This window comes from Zingiber officinale, chromosome 1B (genome assembly GCF_018446385.1).
Source record: "Zingiber officinale cultivar Zhangliang chromosome 1B, Zo_v1.1, whole genome shotgun sequence".
Taxonomy (NCBI): Eukaryota; Viridiplantae; Streptophyta; class Magnoliopsida; order Zingiberales; family Zingiberaceae; genus Zingiber; species Zingiber officinale.
In genome coordinates this window covers 107,330,406-107,338,564 of record NC_055986.1, presented here as the reverse complement: position 1 = coordinate 107,338,564, position 8,159 = coordinate 107,330,406, and the positions used below count along the sequence as shown (strand labels likewise).

Genomic DNA, 8,159 nt, shown 5'->3' with positions numbered 1-8,159 from the left:
TGAAAAATGGTTGATTTTGCACATATTCTATAGGGGAATTTCTTTCCCAAACAAGAGTTTATTGGATTCATCAGCTGGAGGTTCTTTTATGGACAAAAGTGTAGATGAAGCTTATTCATTAATTGATCAAGTGACATTGAACCTCCATGAATGGTCGAACAAAAGTTGGATGGAATTTTCCTCAGATATTCAAGAAGTGCAAGTCATAAATGTAAGAGAGCCTGTCAAACAAAATGAAGTTCAACCACCTAAAAATGTTGAAATTCACAAGTCATAGAGTGAGGAGTTCAAACATTTGGGGGCAAAGCTTGATAGTATTGTTTCAAAATGGTTTAAAGAAGATCCCCCTCCTACACAGTCAAGATCTAATGAAAAGTGTGATGATGTTGGTTTGAGAAGTGGCAAAAATCATGAAGAACTTCTGAGGAATGACTTGTTTAGAATTGAGGAGAAGAATAATAGAATATCACAAGAACTCAGTTCCATTTCTCTAGGAAGTTCCCAAAGGCCGCAAGTACCTTTCCCTCAACGATTAATCACACCAACACTAGATAAGCAAGTTGGACCTCCTCCAAAAGCTCAAAGGGAATTTGGGAAAAAGGAAGTTCAGTCTTTCCCAGGACCTTCATTAAGGATTCCTTTTCCACAAAGGTTAGTGGGGGTCAATGAAAATAAAGACTTCGGCAAATCCTGTGACACTAATATGGTTGAGTGCAGATTTTTGGATGTAATGAAGATGAGGATTTTTCAGATAAGGATTTTATTGATAATGTAGTGGTAAATAAGTTTTCATATCTACCTCAAAATTTTATAGGGTGTTATAGTGACATTGAATTTTCAGATGATGAATGTGATGTGGTAGATCAACTTAAAACTGCAAGTGAAGTTATTGATCCTCTTGTTATTGATTCTCCTATTGAGGACATAGATGTTGGTTTATTTTTTGATGTATGTGTTGATGATGATGATATGGAAGAATGTGTAGGGAGCTGTGTTGTGGAAGCAGCATCTCAAGGATCACCACCTTTGTCAACACAACCCTTAGAGGTTTTAAGAATTGAGCATGTTGTGGAACAATGTGTAGGGACTTATGCAGAGCTAGCAGAGTCTCAAGAATCACCATCATTGATATCATCAACACCTCAGCTAGAGCAGGAACCATCATTTGATTCAGAGGAAGTCACAACTACATGTTTAGAAATTTCAGGTATTTCTCAGCAAAGTAAGGTTAGTATTTCTTGTGATCTTTTGGAAAACTTTATGGAGGTACCTATAATTGACTTTGTTGGATGTGATTCAGTTTTTATTACTTATTTATCTTATCTTGATATGGTTCTAGCTCTATACTATATAACATGCTTGTGGGAGATTTTTTTTTCTTTTGGATGTGCAGATTTCACATGGGCCAATAATTGGAAGCTCAATCTGAACCGTCTTCGACCACCTAAAAAAATTTCCAAGAAGACGAAGATGGAGAGGGTTATACTTTACTTTGTAGCTCCTTTGATGAAAGCTCTCTCCAAAATAAGAGCCCTTGGTAGGAGGGTTCTAAAATATCTTACCCCTCCAAGAGCGAGATTTCGATGAATCTAATGAGGTGGTCGAGCTAATGACCTTAAACAAGCGCTTCTTGTGAGGCACCCCAGGTTCATTTTCCTTATGTTCTTTTATGTCTTTAGTTCTTTCTTTATAATAAACATGTATCCTCTACTTAATTTTTCTTGTCTATGTTATTTTTATATAATTCAAAGTTGTGGAGGAATATCAGCATTGAATAGAGGAGTATTTTTTAAAACATGAATGTCAACCATTTGGAGCTCATTACTTGGTAACTTCTCTAAATTTCATTAATCTTCTCCACATTGTTTTTAGTTTTCATTGGGACAATGAAAAGTTTAAGTCTGGGGGGATGCATTAGATGCATTTGATTTAGTTTAGTTTTTGCATAATAAATTTTTTGTTTTTGTTTTTGCTAGTTGCATCATTCATCATATCATGATTGTTTGTTCCTTAATGCAAAATACTAGCACGTTCATTATCTAGATTCATGATGTTGTAAATGATGCTAGTAGTAAGCTTTATGTACTTCTTTTCTCTATCTTGGGTAGCATGAAATAAGCTAAGAATCATATGGAGATGAATTTTAGTCTTGGCTTGACCTTAAGAATCTTACTTTCACTACACTTTGACTTGATGCTTGAATGGTTGATATCATTGAAATAGTCATGATTCATCTTGTTTGCTTAGTACTTGGTTTCCATGGTGATTTTTCAAACTTCATTTTGGATACTGGATGAGGCTCAACTCATGAAAGCTCATTTGGAAAAATCAAAATATCCCAACATTTGTGCTAAAAGTACACTTGTGAAATAAGATTTGCCCAATGCAAATATTTATGAAAAAGAATTGAAAAAGAAAAGCAATGAAAAAAAAATAAGGGATATAAAAAAACAGTTGTCGTGAGTGGAATCTAGCAAGTCACCCCTTTGAGACCGAGTTAGGTTACTGGGGAAATGACTGCTTAGCTTCTCTTGAGATTGAGCACACCTTTGAGACCTTGGGTTGGTTGAGAAATATGAACCAAGTGAGTGGCAAGTAAGTGCCTATCACTGGTTACTTGTCTCTCACCGGAAACATTAGGAATTCAAATTTGATGACGACTTGACTAGGACATAGATTGAAACTAGAAGGGTTTTTGAGTTACTTTTACACTGTGCACAGGATACTTAAGCTTGAGCCATACTTGATTTGTTTCCATGATTATGCTTGTTATTGGAACTCTTTGATAGAGTTAGGAAAGTACATTAGGGTTTATGAATGCGTTGTAGAACATATGAATTTAGATTGCAACATTTTGCTTGAGGACAAGCAAAGGTTTAAGTCAGGGGGTGTGATGTGCGTAGATTTTATATACTTTTATGCATGTTTTGACGTACATTTACATACTTTAAGCTTGCTTGATCTATGCATTTTTATACTTCCAGCTTTTCTTTTAGCATATTTACTCTTTTTGTTCGGAGATCTGCTTTTTGTGCATTTTTTGTACACAGGAGTCGAATTTGGTGAAGATTCTACATTCTTGGACAAACTTATGAGCTAAGCATTGGAGAAAGCACTTGGTCGTGTACTACACACGGCTCTGCCTAGGTGGAGTGCTCTGGCCGTGTGGTCAACCAGGAGAAACAGACAAGGAACTTGGCCTGGCCGTGCGAACCTCACACGACCGTGCCAAGTCTTGAAGCAAATCAGAGTTCAATCCTTGCATGGTCGTGTGGATCTACATGGTCGTGTAAGGTTTCCAGAGGCCAAGAAGGCCCTGGCCGTGTGCATCACACGGCCGTGTAGGGTTCCCAGCGCTTAAAAGTGTTCTGGCCATGTGCACCACACGGTCGTGCCAGGTTTCCAGAAGCTGGGGCAGTCCAGGTCGTGTGGATCTACACGGCCGTGCTTGGAGGTCTTGATGGGAGTTGTCCACGGCCGTGTAAACCACACGTCCGTGTATGGATGGAAGAGAGGGGAAAGGCTCTGGCCGTGTGAACCTCACACCGCCATGCCTCGGGGTCGTGTGGCGCCCGAAAGCCCCCCTCCATTTAAAGCCTCTTTGAAGATTTGAAAAGAGATCTTCTCCCCTTTTGGAGAAAGCAAGATTTGGTGGATTCCTCCCATTCTTGGGAGGATTTTTGGGTGATCTAAAGGGAGATCTTGGCGAATTCGACTCCGGGAGCAAGGATTGGATCCGAAGATGGAGCTATATTGTAGATAAGTTTTCTTTCTCTCCTCTTCTTGGATTGGGATTGAAGAAATGCTTGTAATCTTCTTATCTTTGGTTTTCTTTCTTCGTTTTATGGAGTAGATCTTTTTGTTCTAGGATGGAGGGAGTATTTGTGAGATAAATTGATGTAAACTCTTGTGGATTTGCCATTTCTTTGTTTCTATGATGCTGCCTTGTTTGTATCGATTGGATCTTGAATGATTAATTGTGATTAGGGCTTAATTCTCATTCTTGATTGATTGTTTGGATATCTTATAGACTTTGTAGAGATTAAGTCTCACTCGATTTTCCGAGGGATCCACGTGACAGGTGCAAGCCCGTGTAAGGACGTTTGAGGGATAAGCTTGAAGGGGAAATGAGAATATATAAGAGGGTAGGATAGATTTTATGATTCAATCCTTGTATCTTTATGGGTTAAGAAGCTATGAACTTCTATGTTGATATCCGAGGGAAGCATAATAATAGGTGCAATCCTATGTAAGGACAACGTAGGTTCATATCTAATTGATCACATTTAGGTACATTTTTCAGTCCTAAGCCGGTTATCTATTGCAAGAGAGAACCGGCAACCATCTACAAATATTAGACAATTGAGAAATAAGAATTAGTAAACCATATACATTCAAAGAGATCTTACAAAGAAACCAAAACTCCTAGAACCTCCCTTTATCATAACTCAAACCCCAAACTCTTGTTTGTTAATCTTTCATTTTAGATTTGTTTTTCATCCTTAGCATTTGAAACCAATTAATTAGTTGTTTAGCTAATTCACTTCGAGATATTTCTAGTGCTTATTCAAGTCCCTGTGGATACGATAATCTTTTATATTACTTGCGACATTTTCGTAGACTTGCGGAATGTAACAAGTTTTTGGCGCCGTTGCCGGGGACTGCACTATAACATTGAAGATTATCAATTGAGTTAGACTAAACATAACAATAACTTTTCTTTTCATTTGCATAGTTGTAACTAACTGTTAGAATTCTGTTTTCATAAGTTTTTCCTTTCTTGTATAACATTCTTGTCAAATTTTTTTTCTAATTCTGCATTTTTAATTTCTGACATTCTAGTTTAACTTTCCTCTCTTTTGATTTAGTTTCTTTCTTCTTTTCTTTTGTAAACATATCTTGCAATCTTTAGCATATGAATTATTCTAGACATTTTTCTTGTTCCTTTTGTCTTTTCTTTCTTGTTTTCATTATGCACTTTCTTTCTTGCAATTTAAATTTTGCATTTTCTTTCTTGTTTTTCATATTGCATTTTATTTCTTGTCTTTGATTCTTGATAAATTTTTTTTCCTTGAATATCCATGAGCACTAACATGTCAAGCAGACCCATGAGAAATTTTTCTTTACCCTTTTCTGCAAGATTTTTATCTCCCATTGTGCAACCTCAAATTGAAGCAGAAAGTTTCCAACTAGATCCAGAGATAATTTTCATGATACAAGGTCACAAATTTGGAGGAGAAGTATTAGAAAGTCCTTATCTGCATCTTGAAACATTTTTAGAGATTTGTGATTTGATGAAATGTGAAGGAGTATCAGCAGATGCAGTTCGATTGATGGCATTTCCTTTCAGTATCAAGGATAAAGCAAGGACTTGGTTATATTCTCTCTGTCCTCAAAGCATCACAAGTTGGGAACAATTGAAGAAGCAATTTCTGAATTATTTTTTCCCTCCAAGTAGAACAGTGCATATGAGGAATTGCATAACAAATTTTGCTCAGACATATGGAGAATCATTATTTGAAGTATGGGATAGATTCAAGAGTCTTCAAAGACAGTGTCCTCATCATGGTTTTGAAAAATGGTTGATTTTGCACATATTCTATGGGGGAATTTCTTTCCCAAACAAGAGTTTATTGGATTCATCAGCTGGAGGTTCTTTTATGGACAAAAGTGTAGATGAAGCTTATTCATTAATTGATCAAGTGACATTGAACCTCCATGAATGGTCGAACAAAAGTTGAATGGAATTTTCCTCAGATATTCAAGAAGTGCAAGCCATAAATGTAAGAGAGTCTGTCAAACAAAATGAAGTTCAACCACCTAAAAATGTTGAAATTCACAAGTCATAGAGTGAGGAGTTCAAACATTTGGGGGCAAAGCTTGATAGTATTGTTTCAAAATTGTTTAAAGAAGATCCCCCTCCTACACAATCAAGATCTAATGAAAAGTGTGATGATGTTGGTTTGAGAAGTGGTAAAAATCATGAAGAACTTCTGAAGAATGACTTGTTTAGAATTGAGGAGAAGAATAATAGAAGATCACAAGAACTCAGTTCCATTTCTCTAGGAAGTTCCTAAAGGTCACAAGTACCTTTCCCTCAACGATTAATCACACCAACACTAGATAAGCAAGTTGGACCTCCTCCAAAAGCTCAAAGGGAATTTGGGAAAAAGGAAGTTCAGTCTTTCCCAGGACCTTCATTAAGGATTCCTTTTCCACAAAGGTTAGTGGGGGTCAATGAAAATAAAGACTTCGGCAAATCCTGTGACACTAATATGGTTGAGTGCAGATTTTTGGATGTAATGAAGATGAGGATTTTTCAGATAAGGATTTTATTGATAATGTAGTGGTAAATAAGTTTACATATCTACCTCAAAATTTTATAGGGTGTTATAGTGACATTGAATTTTCAGATGATGAATGTGATGTGGTAGATCAACTTAAAACTGCAAGTGAAGTTATTGATCCTCTTGTTATTGATTCTCCTATTGAGGACATAGATGTTGGTTTATTTTTTGATGTATGTGTTGATGATGATGATATGGAAGAATGTGTAGGGAGCTGTGTTGTGGAAGCAGCATCTCAAGGATCACCACCTTTGTCAACACAACCCTTAGAGGTTTTAAGAATTGAGCATGTTGTGGAACAATGTGTAGGGACTTATGCAGAGCTAGCAGAGTCTCAAGAATCACCATCATTGATATCATCAACACCTCAGCTAGAGCAGGAACCATCATTTGATTCAGAGGAAGTCACAACTACATGTTTAGAAATTTCAGGTATTTCTCAGCAAAGTAAGGTTAGTATTTCTTGTGATCTTTTGGAAAACTTTATGGAGGTACCTATAATTGACTTTGTTGGATGTGATTCAGTTTTTATTACTTATTTATCTTATCTTGATATGGTTCTAGCTCTATACTATATAACATGCTTGTGGGAGATTTTTTTTTCTTTTGGATGTGCAGATTTCACATGGGCCAATAATTGGAAGCTCAATCTAAACCGTCTTCGACCACCTAAAAAAATTTCCAAGAAGACGAAGATGGAGAGGGTTATACTTTACTTTGTAGCTCCTTTGATGAAAGCTCTCTCCAAAATAAGAGCCCTTGGTAGGAGGGTTCTAAAATATCTTACCCCTCCAAGAGCGAGATTTCGATGAATCTAATGAGGTGGTCGAGCTAATGACCTTAAACAAGCGCTTCTTGTGAGGCACCTCAGGTTCATTTTCCTTATTTTCTTTTATGTCTTTAGTTCTTTCTTTATAATAAACATGTATCCTCTACTTAATTTTTCTTGTCTATCTTATTTTTATAGAATTCAAAGTTGTGGAGGAATGTCAGCATTGAATAGAGGAGTATTTTTTAAAACATGAATGTCAACCATTTGGAGCTCATTACTTGGTAACTTCTCTAAATTTCATTAATCTTCTCCACATTGTTTTTAGTTTTCATTGGGACAATGAAAAGTTTAAGTCTGGGGGGATGCATTAGATGCATTTGATTTAGTTTAGTTTTTGCATAATAAATTTTTTATTTTTATTTTTTGCTAGTTGCATCATTCATCATATCATGATTGTTTGTTCCTTAATGCAAAATATTAGCACGTTCATTATCTAGATTCATGATGTTGTAAATGATGCTAGTAGTAAGCTTTATGTACTTCTTTTCTCTATCTTGGGTAGCATGAAATAAGCTAAGAATCATATGGAGATGAGTTTTAGTCTTGGCTTGACCTTAAGAATCTTACTTTCACTACACTTTGACTTGATGCTTGAATGGTTGATATCATTGAAATAGTCATGATTCATCTTGTTTGCTTAGTACTTGGTTTCCATGGTGATTTTTCAAACTTCATTTTGGATACTGGATGAGGCTCAACTCATGAAAGCTCATTTGGAAAAATCAAAATATCCCAACATTTGTGCTAAAAGTACACTTGTGAAATAAGATTTGCCCAATGCAAATATTTATGAAAAAAAATTGAAAAAGAAAAGCAATGAAAAAAAAATGAGGGATATGAAAAAATAGTTGTCGTGAGTGGAATCTAGCAAGTCACCCCTTTGAGACCGAGTTAGGTTACTGGGGAAATGACTGCTTAGCTTCTCTTGAGATTGAGCACACCTTTGAGACCTTGGGTTGGTTGAGAAATATGAACCAAGT

General features: G+C 36.2%; 1 non-coding gene across 1 annotated transcript; it reads right to left on the bottom strand.

Moving 5' to 3' along the window:
* Positions 1 to 5,466: 5,466 nt before the first annotated feature.
* LOC121993557 lies at positions 5,467 to 5,572 on the bottom strand. The gene has a single exon (XR_006115339.1). It is a non-coding gene; the product is annotated as a small nucleolar RNA R71 (small nucleolar RNA).
* Between the last annotated feature and the right edge of the window lie 2,587 nt (positions 5,573 to 8,159).